The sequence below is a fragment of the Mus caroli genome, unplaced genomic scaffold (assembly GCF_978045245.1).
Source record: "Mus caroli unplaced genomic scaffold, Mus_caroli_1 scaffold_1, whole genome shotgun sequence".
Lineage (NCBI taxonomy): Eukaryota > Metazoa > Chordata > Mammalia > Rodentia > Muridae > Mus > Mus caroli.
In genome coordinates, this window is record NW_028227256.1 from 24,090,967 (window position 1) to 24,107,264 (window position 16,298).

The window sequence follows — 16,298 nt, forward strand, 5'->3', positions numbered from 1 at the left end:
GTGTACTCCCTGATCTTCTGAAAATCATTCATTTAACCACCTCTTCTACAAGATCCCTCAAACATGAACCTTAAGTGTGAGAATTGTTTTGTGAATGTCTAATTACAATCTCCATAACTTTTCACAGGCAATATATAAATAAAAAATTAAGAAATTTATTAAATATAATATAAAGACATATACCTTAGCACTTGAAGGTCTAAAGACATATACCTTTCATCTTAGCGTTTGGAGGTGGAAACTGGAAGATTACAAGTTTTAGGCTAGCCTTGACTACATGGTGAGACCTTGTCTCCAAAGGGAACTGGGTGAATAATAGCTGAAGAAGATTCAATGCTACTTAAACACATTCCCACATCTCCTGTGTAGTACCCCTTTTTTGCTTTTGAATCTACATAGTTGTATCTTTCAACTTGCTATATAGCACAGAAAGAACTTGAATTCCCTGTATTTCTGATCTTCCGAACTCTACATTGATTTTTGCAAGATCTGAGGTTACTGACATATACAAATACATCTAGTTGAAAATACCAAAATTTTAAAAATATGCTTTCATGATACATCATTTTGTAATCTCTCTTCATCATTTCTGACTCACACACCCATTTCTCCATTTTCATTTCTACCCCCACTGGCCACTTTCACCCAATGTGCCATATTGCTGTTGACTTCTAAAATGTCAATCACATTCCATAACTCTTCTCATAATTGTCATCTCAGTGCATTCTGTGCAGTCTACTCCTTCAACTCAGAATCCCACTTATTGAGGGATTCCTCTGTCCTGATTTCCCCCTATATTATTCACTGTATTTTTGATTATTGATGTTTTCTTTAAATATTTATTTGTTTATTATATGTGAATACTCTGTAGCTGTCTTTAGACACTCCAGAGTCTGATCTCATTACAGATGGTGTGAGCCACCATGTGGTGGCTGGGATTTGAACTCAAAACCTTCAGAAGAGCAGCCAGTGCTCTTAACCACTGAGCCATCTCTCCAGCCCCCGATTATTGCAGTTTTTAAGACATAGTAATTGCTTCATGCTAAATATGCATTTATTTACAATTGAAGTTTATTTTTCTCTGCGAATGGAATAGAGTCTCCATATATAGTATGATGTGGGTCACTGTGGGAAGCCATTCAGGACTCCCTGGCCAGCCTGATGGAAATCTATTCCAGGCAGTAAACAAGCCCATATTTGGTGGATGGCACGCCCCTAATCCCTGATTGGCTGAGCAAGACCACCTGGTGAGGTGATGTGACCTGTGGTGATTGGTGGGGGCGTGGTTGTGGCTGGAGGAGAAAAAAAAAAAAACACTTGTAACCAGAGAGGCGATTTGAAGAGAGAAGCTGCCTGTGTAAACTGCTTTAAGAAGAACCGGTGGTTGCGTTTTTCTTGCTGGTCGAGTTGGATGAAACAGGTCACTGTTCAGTGATACACTCTTCTTAAAAGTCACTCATGAGGCAAAAGAGTTTCAAGGAAGCTCTCCTCCTGGAGTCTAGCGTTCCCTACCCATACAGTAATTTTTCATTCCCGCGTTCCATTCCCGCGTTAGTCTAGTGTATGGATCCACGTGCTCTCTTTCAATATTTTCCTATCATAAGTGCTTGTTAAGATTGAATTCTGACATCGCTAAAGCCATCCGCCAGTGTTCCAACAGTCCTAGTTCGTCCTTAGCAAGACCTTCGGCTTGGAATTCAGTACTTCCCCTGGTATTACACTATGTCTTTGAGTAAAAGTTAGGTCACTGCCCTTCACAGGAATTTACCATCACTAAGGAAGAAGGAAGTTTCAGACCAAAGGAGAAACCAGAATAAATACTTAGAACTGTAACAGAGTTATACCCATACACACGTATTTACAATGGCCTAAGGGGAAGGTGGACTATACAAGAGACTAAAATAGGAACTATGGCAAGGGCAGGAAGTCTTTGACCTTGGCTTCTAAGATTAGTGAATCTTAGGTGGAGCGTTTGTTGATCCCAGCTGTTATCAATGAATTCTATCCCAGGTGGTTCCCGTTAGACCTTTTGTGTTTGCATTCCTCTCTTTGATGTAAGATTCCAGTTACTTCAATTGTATGTCACCCAACTTCCTTATTGTCCTCTGCATAAAAAGTCTGATGCTCGAGTTGTAAAATTACACTCAGATTCCACACGAACTCTCCTGTGTGTGTGTCTGTTTGTTGCTCATCCACGCTTTGCCCACCCACATCGAGAGACCCCGTTCTACGCAGACACAGGGACCCAGAGGGTCTGCAGCAGTTCAGTCTTTGGCATCTGGAACAACAGTTTTACCAGTGTTTTGAATAATTAAATGGATGTACCTGCCAGACTGCATATTTTACTTTATGTCCAAAGTTATATATAGCTTTTCTAAGTGCCTAGGTATTAGAACCAATAAGAACTTGAATGTTTTTCATAAGGGTACCAGACACTCTTCAATCAAATCAAGTAGCAAATGTGAAAACAAGAGTAAAGATGAAGAAAAATGTAAGATATGTATAAACTAACCACATAGAAATAAAAGGGAGAAAAATCATAAAATATCATTAGACTTGCAGAGGATCCTCAGCTTGTTTGTCAAAAAGTCAAACACAAATACAGCTTGATTCTTTAAGTAGCTAGATTAAACTGCTAATTTCCCCAGAAGAAGATCACTGTTTTAAGGGGAAAATACAATGTGAAAGAATATAACCATACACTGTTTGTCATATACCTGTCACACAAAATTTTCATCATTAAAACTTTGATTTGGAAATCATATACTATCCCGAGCTTTTGTCCCCGCCGGCAAGAACACACTCAGGACAACCGGAATCTTCTGCAGCAAAGCTTTATTGCTTACTTCTCAGGAAGATCCCGACCCCAGAAAATGGAGTCCGTTATATAGCACTCAGCCATGACGTTTCAGCACCTGATGTGGCGTGACAGCTCTTGATTCGTTGCTCGCTCATCACCCCACTATTACACGCCGAGAATGGGCAGTGACTAGGAGTGAGTTCACTCTCGCACTTGCGCACAAGGCTTGTTTACTAGTTTGTCACAGCGGAGGCCAGCGCCATTTTATAATGGTGATTGCTCGCGGCACGTGCACGGCTCTCCACAGCGATTGCTCGCTGCACGCTGCACGCTGCACGCTGCACGGCTTTCCACATCTCCCCCTTTTTATTTTATTAAATTGAGGCTGGACTAGGTCTGTGTAATTATGCCCATCCGCTGTGGCTCCTGTCTTAGGTCGTTCCTCCAATGTCACAGCTTTTCCTGTCAGAGGGTAACCCTATCGCCACTGGGCCCCGTGTCTTAGGATGATCTGTGCATGAGGAAAGTTGCCCGTCCCTGGATACCGCAGTGCTATGTGACAGTAACTACTAAATGACCTAGGGCAAACTCTACAAAAGAGGCCAGCCACCAATGTCAACTAATTTTTGAGCATAGATAGCCAGATTTCGGGGGAGGCGCCTTGCTCAATGGCAGCAAGTGCTTGAGCTATCACAACCTTGTCACGTGTTTGTTGGGTTCTGAGCTTGCAAACCAACCAGAGCATGAACACAAGTCCACAGCAGGTGGCAACGCCAAATAAACCCACCCCCACCCATTCCTTAAAATAAGAAAATGCAGATGAAATCCAGGAGGAGAGGCCCTCTGTCAATGACAGGTCCACTCGCGTTGAGTTGATCTTTAAAACTGCCACCCTCAGGGCCTCAAGAGTCTCATCGAATCCCTCAGACCAATTTCCTGCAAGATACAAGGAAAGTTGTCTAGACAGATTAGCTGCATAAGTAAAATTTTCATATTGGACACTGGTAATACACAGAGCTTCCAGTTTTCTTTCACAACCCAACTGGGCCATCTGGTATAGAACTCCTATCTGTTCTTCTGCCAAGTCAAGGCGCTGATTCAATATCATCAGCCCTCCCTTTAACTTGGTACTAGCAGAAGTTTGGACAGTGATGGCATCAGCCAGATCTGCTGAAAGCTGATTTAATTTTGTGCCTGATTGAACCGTACTAACCATAGCATACCCTGCAGCTGTAGCAGCAGCTGCACTGGCTGAAATTGCTATGATCACGGCAGCAGTAATTCCAAAATCTCTTTTTTGTTGAAACAGGGATAAGGTGAAGGGTGTTTCCACCGGAACCGGGATCCAACGTGGGATCCGTGCTACCATGGCACGGGTGTTCTTTGTTATGTCCCAACATTGAGAAATCCAACAAGAATCATTGGAACAGACTTCAAATGAATCATTTGAAAGAATAAACAAGAAAGGGGGGTAAACACAGACTGGGGTAGATGGATAATTAATCTGGTTTACCAAAGTTTTATTGAACCCAGTGATCTCTACACTGGTATTAGTATATCCATAAGAATCCTGGGAGGCAGCATGTATTCCCCAATACTGAGCAAATCTTGAGATGCCATTAAAAGAAGCCTTTCCAACTGCTCCTCCCTGGATAAAGATCAAAGGATTGAGTTCTGTACAACTGCCATTGACTCCACAAAGCACCCACTTGTGAAAGGGATGCATTCTAAAGTCCTGTATGAAAAGTCCCTTTTTCATAACAAATTCCTTCTCTGGATCATCTATCATGTTGGGAGAAAAGGAAAAGGTTTTACTCTGATCTGCCCAACGAGTGATGGAGGATTGACAATCAGACCAAGGCAATATCAGCCCTTCATCTTCCAAGCTACAATGAGGGGCTATTTTTGGTTGGTGGGGACGTTCTTTGTCTGAAAAGTTAGGTGGTAGAAATGTACCATTAACCCAAATTGCCTCCTGCCAAAAGGTCCGATTTGTAAAGGTTATATCTGCATTGGAAGTATCTTGGGTTGTGCTTACCCAACCTCCTCGGTGCTCATTAAACTTCCCCAAAGCTCGAGCTGTGAGGTTGATACATTTTCCTGGTCCATTAATTTGAAAACATAAAGAACCCTGTTCTAATAAAGAGCGATTTTCCCCTAATGGTGCTCGGGTGGGATCATAGGGTAGATATGGCAAATCTAATGTTTTATTAGTAGTAAAGAATTTTGGAAAAACTATAGCATTATGGCGAACTGGCATTGGTTTAGGGAAAGTCGAAAGAATGGCCCATCTCTGTTCGCCCCTCATACTAGGAACCTGAGACAAGTTCAGCACTGTCAGGATCAGGAGCAGTCCTCAGGAGGTCAGCATCTTCTGCACCATCCTTGATGAATATCTTGCGGGTGAGTCGTTCCGGCAGCCAAAATGGGTTGTCTTCACTCTGTGGAAAAACACAAACAGCTCCCCTGGATCTTATCAAAATAGGATCCGGGCCTTTCCACAGACCAGTTAAGACATCCTTCCATTTGACCATTTCTTTTGGTCTATCAGGGTCTGAGCTATGTCGATCAGCTGCAGAGCGACCTTGCTCGTCAAGATTCAAAAAATTGAGTGTAAAGAGTGCCATAGATACAGCTACTCTTGGCACTGAGGGCAGAGTCTCATCAACTCCCCTTTTTTGTTTTATGAGATAAGACTTAAGTGTATGGTGAGCACGTTCCACAATGCCTTGTCCTTGAGGATTATAAGGAAGGCCAGTCAAGTGAGTGACATCCATTTGATGACAAAATTGCTGAAATTTAGTAGAGGTATATGCTGGCCCATTATCAGTTTTAAGAATTGTGGGCTTGCCCCAAGCACTCCATGCTTCTAAACAGTGCTGTATAACATGAGAGGCTTTCTCACCTGTTAAAGGTGTAGCAAACATAACACCAGAGCAGGTATCAATGGAAACACGTAAATATTGATTTCTTCCAAAGGAGGAAATATGAGTGACATCCATTTGCCTGACCTGTAATGGTCTGATGCCTCGGGGGTTTACCCCTACATGAGGAGTAGGCAGAAATTGACAGCAGTTTTGACATTGGGTGACAATGTCACGAGCTTCTTTCCTAGTTAAAGTGAAACGGCGGCGTATTGTTTCAGCCGTCACGTGGAAGTGTTTATGAAACTCCCTTGCAGCCTCTGACTGCGAGGACAGAGCAGCAGCCACGATTCTAGTAGCTTTGTCTGCCAAGTCATTTCCATGAGACATGGGGCCAGGAAGGCCAGAATGAGCCCTAACATGAGTAATATACTCAAGATGTCTTCTATGTAACAAGGCTGACTGAATTTGCTGAAAAATGTGAGCAAGCTTGCTAGAGGGTCTAATTAAGCCAGCAACTTCAAGCATATTAACTGCATTGACCACATATGAAGAATCAGATACAATATTGAGCGGTCCCGGAAAAGTTTCAAGGACTTCTAGAACTACCAAACACTCTACAATCTGGGGTGATGTCTCATTATATTGTTTAGATGTTACTTGGCCATTTACTACATATGCACCTATGCCAGATTTGGATCCATCTGTATACACTACTACCCCATCCGGAAGTGGGTGTTTGGCTGTTATTACTGGAAACACTATGGCTTGGCTTAAGGCAAATTGTAAAATTGGATGTTTTGGATAATGATTATCAATTTGTCCTGAATAAGAGGCAACCAAGACTGCCCAATCGTTAGTTTTTGCTGCCAGGGTTTGAACTTGAGCAGAAGTATAAGGTACGATTAGCATATGAGGTTCTTTCCCAAAATAAGTAATAGCTGCTTTTATCCCCCTAAGTGCAAGTTGAGCAATTGCATTAGGATACCACTCAATGATTTTTGCAGGGGAAGCATTAGGATGGACCCACAATAAGGGTCCTTTTTGCCATAAGACTGCTGTTGGTAACTGTGCAGTTTTTAATATGCACAATTCAAATGATTTTGACTCCTCAATGCGTTGTAATTGAGCATCTTGTAAGGCCTTTTCTATCGTTTGTAAAGCTTGACATGCAGCTGGGGTAAGTGCTCTGTGGGAGGAGATGTGGGTATCTCCCTCTAATATGTCAAATAAGGGCTTTAATTCTGCTGATGGAATTTTCAAAAATGGTCTTAGCCAATTAATATCTCCTAGCAATTTTTGGAAATCATTCAAGGTATGTAGTTGATCTTTGCGAATCTCTAATTTTTGAGGAACAATTTTATCAGGATAAATGAGTGACCCTAGGAAGGCTCCCATTCGAGCAACTTGCACCTTTTCAGTGGCCACCTGCAATCCCCATTGCCCTAACGTTTTTATTAATATAGGGTATGCATCTTGCAATAATTGTGAATTTTTATGGCAAATCAAAATGTCATCCATATAAATTATCACCTGTAATGATGGAAAATGCTCTCTAACTGACTTAAGTGCCAATTGCACATACAGTTGACACATGGTGGGGCTATTCGCCATCCCCTGAGGTAGGACCTTCCTTTGGTATCTTTGATCCGGTTCTAAATGATTAATGGCTGGGATGGTAAATGCAAATCTTTGCCTATCTTGAGGGCATAAAGGTATAGAGAAAAAGCAATCTTTAATATCTATAATTATAATTTCCCAATTTTTGGGTAAGGCAGAAAGCAATGGTAGCCCTCGCTGAACTGGTCCAAATAGACGCATTTGTGCATTAATAGCTCTAAGATCATATAATAAGCGCCATTTGCCAGATTTTTTCTTAATTACGAAAATAGGTGTATTCCAGGGTGAGGTAGAGGGCTCTAAATGACCCAAGCGTAGCTGTTCAGAAATTAGTTTTGTAGCTGCTTCTAACTTTTCAGAGGAGAGAGGCCATTGAGGAACCCATACAACTTCCTCTGTAAGCCATGGTATGGGCATGGAGCCCTCAACGGCCCCTAGAAAAAACCCAAACCTTGTCTCCCATTATTACCTTTTTGAGGGATAGGTTCAAGTTTACCCTGCTCTCCTTTCCCTAATCCCCTTCCTTCTTTATAGCCCATTTTCTTCATTATTTGAACAGCTTGTGGCAAGTATTCATTAGTCAAGGTCAATCCTAGTGCCTGTAAGATGTCTCTCCCCCAGAGATTTACTGGGAGTGGTAAAACATAGGGAGTGAATCGTCCTGTTTGACCTTCAGGAGCTGTCCAGCTCAAAGAACGGGAACTAATAGTGAGACAGGACTGATAACCTAAACCTTGCAAAGAATGTGATGACTGAGTAACTGGCCAAGTTTTTGGCCACCATTGGGAAGACAGGATACTTTTATCTGCTCCTGTGTCTAAAATCCCTTTAAATTGTTTTCCTTCTATAACTAATTCTAAGAATGGCCTGGAGTCAAGAGGCATCACTAAGTAAGCAGAATCATTTCCAGTAGAACCAATCCCTCTGGTAGCTCGAGGGACACCAGAGGAAGGAAAACAGCCATGTAGGCTTGGCAAAATTATTAACTGAGCTATTCTATCCCCTTGTGAAATAGAAAAGACACCCTGAGGACAGGAACAGAGAACTTGAAGTTCCCCTTCATAGTCTTGATCTACGACTCCAGGGTGAACAATAAGACCTTGTAAGGTAAGGGAGGCCCGGCCCAATATTAGGCCAACACTCCCAGATGGCAGAGGTCCTTTATAGTCAGTAGGAATAGGCTGTACCCCCATTTGGGGCATTAGCATGAATCGGGTGGTGGTACGGAGGTCCAACCCAGCTGATCCTTCTGTTGCCCTGCGGACTGTGGGGTCCACCTTTTGCCTGTCGAGGTCCCATATGTTTTCGGGCCCTGAGACCTGAGGGCCCTGTACTGGTTTTTTGGAATGGTCTCATTATCTACTGCTTGAGGGAATCCTGGCTGCAGGGCCCTGCCTCGAATGTCCCTGACTGAACGACAATCTCTAGCCCAATGATATCCTTTTCCACACTTAGTACACAGTCCTGGTGCTCTCCTTTTGACAAGGGCTCTACAGTCCTTTTTTAAGTGTCCCGGTTTGCCACAATTATAGCAGAGTTTGAGCTCAGCCATGTCAGGGTGTTTTTGCCCTTGTAGAATGGCAGCTGCTAAACCTGCATTAGTGAGTGGCCCTCCAAGCTCACGGCAAACCTTCAACCAGTCCTGCAGTCCCTTGCTCTTTCTAGGTGTAATAGCCGCCCTGCATTCCTGGGTAGCCTGTTCATAGATCAACTGTTCAATTAAAGGCATAGCTGTTTCTGGATCCCCAAAAATTCTCCCTGCTGCTTCTGTCATTCTAGCCACAAAATCTGAGAATGACTCCTGTGCGCCCTGGGTGATCTTGGTCAAATGCCCACTTGCCTCTCCCTTCTTAGAGAGTGCCTTCCATGCCTTAACTGCAGCAGCTGAGATCTGAGCATAAGCTCCCCAATGGTAATTTGTCTGGTTATTAGTGTGTTGTCCCTGACCTGTAAGCAACTCAAAAGTCCATGTTCCTTGGTCCCCTTCCACATTGGCATTGGCCCTTGCCTGTGCTTGGCAGGAGTCTTGCCACAAAGCTTTCCATTCTAAATACATTCCCATGTTAGGAGATGCGGCTTTTACTACGGTCATCCAATCACCGGGGGTCATTGCCAGAGTCGCAAGCCTTTCGACTTGGGCTACAGTAAAGTTGGCATTGACTCCATAGTTACGAACTGACTCTGCTAATTCTTTAATCTGTATATACTCCACTGGGGCATGAACGCGTCCACCCTCTGCGCCTTCGAAGACTGGGAACGCTTGCTCCACTTTTCTCTGTTCCTCTTTTGAAATGAATGAGTCTGATTGATACCTCTGCACGTAGGGCGGAGGTGTACTAGGACCCAGAGGTTGCGGATCTGAAGATCGCATAGTGATTTGACATTTGTCTCTAGCTACTTTTGCTTTCTTTATGTTATTCTGTAACTGATTAACTTGTCTTTCATCTGGCTGGTATCTTTCTTCCTCTAAGTCTGTCTCCTCAGAGGAGCTAAGTTCCTTATCCAATTCTGAGCTACTGACAGCTAGTGCCTTAAACTCATCTAATGGCGGGTAGAGGCTCCTTTCCTTATGTGCCTCTCCAGTTCTTTCTCTCTTCTTCTCTCCCTTTCCATCCCTTTTTCTAATCTCTCCCAAGGCATTCTTTCCTTTATATCTCTTTTCCTCGGGCTCAAGGCCCGTGGAAAGGCCTAAATTCTTCGGTGCACCTTGTTTCGTCCCAACTTTCAATCTCTCTCCCCACTCTGCCTCTGATAGACTGTCTTGAATTTCGTCCAAAATCTTCTGCCCTGCTTCTACCATCTGCTCACAATCCTCATCTGTTAAGCACGATCTCACCAATTTCCATAACGGCATGACCCCTGCTTTAAGTTTGCCGTTCTGCTGTTCCCTAACTAGATCTCCTTTCAGTTTATCCCAAGAAGTGACAGTTAACGAACCTGAGCAAGCATACCATGGTGCCACACGGTCTACCTCCCTGACAAATGCCTCTATACTCTTAGTGGCGATTTTTAGGCCACACTGCTTCAGGACCAACCTTAACGCCACTACTACAGAGTGAGAAATTTCCATACTGCCGCTATCCAGTCCTGACCGTGACTGAAACTAATCACTGTCCAGGCACTGTCCAGGTGCTGTCCGAGCCTGACTGCAACTGGGAACCAGTCAGCAGTTCCAGTGGTGGAAGCAAAACTAAACTGAAAGGGAAAGTGCGATCGCCGTGCAAACAATCAAAAGGGCATCTAACTCTGGAGAAATTTCAAGACAATACTTACCTTGCAGAGCTGTAGTGTCCCGCAGTTCTGATTCCGCCCCGCGAACAAGGGATCTTCCTTGCGCCGGTGTGATGGTAGTTCCCGGGTCTTCAGCGCCACTTATCCCGAGCTTTTGTCCCCGCCGGCAAGAACACACTCAGGACAACCGGAATCTTCTGCAGCAAAGCTTTATTGCTTACTTCTCAGGAAGATCCCGACCCCAGAAAATGGAGTCCGTTATATAGCACTCAGCCATGACGTTTCAGCACCTGATGTGGCGTGACAGCTCTTGATTCGTTGCTCGCTCATCACCCCACTATTACACGCCGAGAATGGGCAGTGACTAGGAGTGAGTTCACTCTCGCACTTGCGCACAAGGCTTGTTTACTAGTTTGTCACAGCGGAGGCCAGCGCCATCTTATAATGGTGATTGCTCGCGGCACGCGCACGGCTCTCCACAGCGATTGCTCGCTGCACGCTGCACGGCTTTCCACAATATACGAAGAATAAATTAATATGAACCATATTTTTACTTCAAAAATGTAACAGATAAATGAATTGGAATATTTAAGCACTATAGCTTATATTTTATACAAATTATATGTATAAAGAAAAATACAAAATTAGTGGTTGAAAATACTGGTTGTTGAATGAATATTTAGTAAGTATGTCATTTTATTAGCATGTTAATACTGCATCTTTAAAACAGTAGATTTCATTTCACTAATGTAAATATAATGTTACCATGAGGAAGGTATAGATATCTTACTTATTTATATATTTATAAATATTTTTATATTTTATTATATTTTATTTTATTAGATTATATTTTATAAATATATATATTTATAAATATATGTTTGTAGCTGCATTGTGATGTATTAATGGCAGTTTCTAATATTATTTGACTTGCTGTATTGAAAATATCAATTATTAATAGTGCTAACTTAACATATACTTCTTAGTATATGTTAATATACTTGTGTATTTAATAGCTAAAAGTATCAGCACATTTTTCAAGGGGGTTACATGTTCAATATCATGTCTTAGTTCATTTCTTAGGAAACAACAAATTAATTTCATAGAAAAATTTGAAACCATTTTCAAACTTGAAGTATAGATTCTTTCTTCATTTCTTCTCTTATTTTTCATAAATCTTCATTATAATACAAATTACAAATTAAAATTTAGTGTCAAGACAGTATGATCTACAATTTTAAGCACACGTTACCATCTGCTTAGTCAATATCTATGCATATTTAATATCAATCGTTCTATCCTCTTTTGTTCATTCTGTGATTTGGTCCTTTTGTGGTTTACATGGTGATTGGAGATAAGAACATGTGTGTTATAAAATGTTAAAATAATGTATTTATAGCTCAAAGTTATTAAATTTAGGGAGGAGATGAGCCAAATATGCAATGAGCTGAATAGTCTTAAGAAGCATATGTCTGTGGGTGAAAATATGTACATGTATACTACTGTGTAATATGCTCATGTAATGCACATATTACTATGTTCAGAGGAGATGATAAGATAAAATTTTATATAGATATGATGATTTAATTTGGAGATGGTTATGCCATAAGTTTTATCAAAGTGAACAGGCTATTAACACCACCAACAAAAGACATCTCAGTTGTTCAAAACATACTTAGCCAAGTAGTATCACTGGACATATGCAGAAATATGCACTTATCTCTCAGCTGGTGGTTACACATTTGTGAATGTCTGATGGGAGAAAAAAGGGTTAGCTAGATCAACTAATTTTTTTTTCAGAACCAACACATTTTGAAATTAATAATGCTTACTATAATAAAATACCTGAGTTTGGGGGAAATATTTCTTAAAGGTGAATGGGTTATTGTATAACCGATTAGGGTTTCATGCCTGGGGAACATGGATTTTGGTAAGCTCTGAAATCACTTACAGGTAAACTCAGCAGATTGTATTAACATATTTATTAATTTATAAATGTAGCAATAGTAATCAAAGAAATAGAAATGATCAATTCAAGGGAACATTGAAAAGTCTAAAGTGAGAGGACATGGGAGGGATTATAGGAAGACAAGAGAAGAAGAAAAATGATGTAATTACATTTTAATTAAAATAAGAATATTTTTAAATTGCATTTTATTAATAAAGTTAATTAGGATTTATATGTAGACATATATCTGTATATGTAAAACATGTTTTTATGTATGAAGTCCTAAATTTGCCATAGTATGTGCCTATGAGTCAGAAGATAGTATGCAAAGTTTAGGACCATGCAGATCTCAAGGCTGGAAATCAAGTTCATTTGGTCAGATTCAGAGACAAGAGTCTTTGCTAGGTGAACCTTATTGGAAAACAGTGTTTTGTATCTTTCAGGTGAAGAAAATTAATTATAATGAACATTTAAGTGAAATTTATGGAACTTTTGATTTAGTAAAAAATTAAAAATAAATCATCTTTGTAAACTCTTCCTTGTTCCAAAATTAGAAATAATAAAGTCAAAAATTTAAAATCATATGTTCAAATACAGTTGGATTAGAAATTAAATATTATAATTATAATTATAAATATTATATTATAATTATAAATAGAATAGGTGTTTTATGGTTGTAATACTCTGCTTAGCATAAAGTAAGTTTTTACAGTTATTTGTTATATAAAATATTAACAACACCAAGCTTATATTTCAAAGAATCTACAATATAATTTATAATTTACACAAATACTAGTGTTGAACTCAAATAACTTTTTGACCCATTTGAAACTCCTGTTTCTCTAAAGTACTAGTACTCATATTAAAAATATACCAAAAAGAATGGAGGAAAGATAGACTTAAATGCACACTATTCAGATAAAATTAAATCAAAATCTGTCCTAACAGTGAAGCCAGCATTATTTCATAAAGTGCCCTTGTGTTTACTTCCTAAATAAGTAAGATCTCAGTGGAAACAATTAACCAGGAATCAGTGCTTGCAGCCTTTCTATAACTACAGAACAGGCTAGATTCAGGCTGAATTTCAACTGGTTCAGATGAGTATGTGCCATCAGTCTTGGGGGGGAGGGTTATGGATGTATTCGATTTGTATAACAGCTACAGACACAAACAACATAATCAAAGTTTCTACTTGGACAGTAAATCTAAGAACCCAGAGCTCCTAAGGACTAAACTACTAACCAGAGTACACATGGAGGGACTCATGGCTCCAGCTGCTTATGTAGCAGAGGATGGCCTTATCTGGCATCAATAAAAGGTGAGGCCCTTGATCCTGTGGAGATTCTATGTCTCAATTTTGGAGAATGCTAGAGTGGTGAGGCGGGAGTGGATGGGTGGATGGGTGCTCTCCCTCATAGAAGCAGGGGGTAGAGGAGGTGGGATAGGGGATTTTCAAAGGGGAAACCTGGAAGGGAAATAAAATTTGAAATGTAAATAAATAAAATAACAAAAAAGGAATGTAACAATTCTGAATAAGCACTTTTAGCTCATCTGTAAAAGAAGTCCCCAATGTGTATGTCTCTTCCTTTCTCTAATATATTTTCTTTGTACATATTTTATATTTTTAAATATACTTTTTAACAATATATTCTGATTACAGTTTCTTCTCCAAATCCCACCAGATTTCATCTACTTCTTTACTCCTCCACTCCACAACTTGGTATCTCTTTCTTTAGAAAATAAACTAACAGACAACCAAACAACAAGGAAAACAAACTGAATTAAGGAAACAAAAAACAAAAACAACAACAAAAACACAAAAACACACAGACACACACACAAACATAAAATAAGAAAAGGCAAAGTATTAAAACACAAATATGAGAAATATAATATTCAAACCAAAGGCCAGTAAGTTAAAAATATTTCCTCCAAAAAAAATTAGACAAAAATTTTAAAAAGTATGAGTTCAAGTTTGTATTGGTGATCTATTTCTGGCCATGAGGTTAACTGTTAAGTATATTAATCATAGTCAGTGAGACTGAAATCATTGGAAAAAAAAAAAAAACAAATATTTTTTCTTTACAAGGGTATATCAATTGGAGATAGATTTTTGGTTAATGATTAGAGCTTATGGCCACTTCACCTCCAATTGAATTGACCCTGAGCAGGACCTGTACATGCTCTACAATCTCTTTGTTTGTCTTGTATCTAGACACAGTATACTTGAAGTCATACATCTCACCTGATTAACAATTTGGCTTGTCATTGATAGTTCTCTCTCTCTCTCTCTCTCTCTCTCTCTCTCTCTCTCTCTCTCTCTCTCTCTCCCCTCCCCCTCCCCTCCCCCTCTCCTTCTCTCTCTGCCTCTGTCTCTCTCTTTCTCCCTCTCTGTCTCTCTTTCTCTCTCTGTCTCACTCTGTCTCTGCCTCTCTCTGGGTCTCGGCCTCTCTCTGTTTCTCTCTCTCAAAACTTGGTCCTTATTTATTATTAAAATAAATTAAAGTCTAATTAAAGACAACCAAAAAAAGTATTGAGAAAACAAAGAGTAGAGGATAGATCTGGGACCAAGCATTGTAGGTGAAAAAACTAATGTTGCCTTTAAGCTAAGTAAGCACCAGACTCCTACCAGTATACTGTCTTCATTACCCTTTTGAAAAGGAGTATAGTGCAAATTAGTGTACGCCCAGCACATGTTCTGCAAAACAGTATGGAGGAGCTTTGCTTACATTGTAACAGGCAAAATATATTCAGTAACCTGGGACTGTGATAAGAAACTAGATTTTGCCTATATCTAGTAGAACAAATAATATTAATCAGTATGGAAAGCCCATGCTACATGTGGAGATTACAAAAAGATGAAGAAAATATAAACAAAAGTTTGTAAATGGGACTTTCAGTTATAGAAGGTGATTCTATGGCCACCATAGTGCAGAACTTGACAACAGGCAGGTAGGTATGACTGTATCTGTGAACTCTCATCTGTACGTGCAAATAGAAGGTAGAAGGACATGCACATACCCTGAGAATGTCTTTGGTGTTGGGAACTTCAAAACTCAGCCCCAGCAACACACAACCTCCAATAAGAGACTACATCATTAATTTCTAACTTTTCCATTCTATCAACTTGGGGACAGTTATTTAACCATGTGAGTCTGTGGAGTCTATGAAGTTTATGGAGTTACTCTCATTCAAAATATCGTGACAGTTGGAAAATACTCAACTTATTTGACATTTGCACCCATTTATATGCTGAATATATTTACCCACCACTCTCCTCACCACTCCCCCAATCATACCCCAGTGCATTCCTTTTTCAACTTCATGTGTTTCAATTCCTCTCTTTTTATTCCTGTGCTTATTTTGCAGCTACTGAGTCTAGCTAATCATGATGAAATAATCTTCTTGGCTTTTTATTGTATACATTATGTGAAGGTAGTAACAGCTGAGGGAGTTCATGAGTGCATTATCAGTGCTCTTTCCAGAAGATGGACTTCACAGCATTTTCCCTATCTTATGCTTCTTTGATTTTTATTTTTCTTCCCAAGTCTTCTGTGGGGTACTTTCAGGATAGGAGGTAATATTTATTTCCCATTAGTGGCTGAGCACTCAAGAGTTACTGTGGGGAGAAAATGTACCCTTGTGTGACTGTGCATTCTTGACATGAGAAAATTCATTTCTAAGAGGTCTCAAGGCTAATGGAAAGACATACCTCCCCAGGCCTTGGGAATGGAATGTTTTATAAAGCAGGATATCTGCAACAGCTCCAGCAAGCATGTGCAGAAGGCTCTTGACTGCAGCATCCATGGTCCTAAATATGTCCTAAGCACCATTT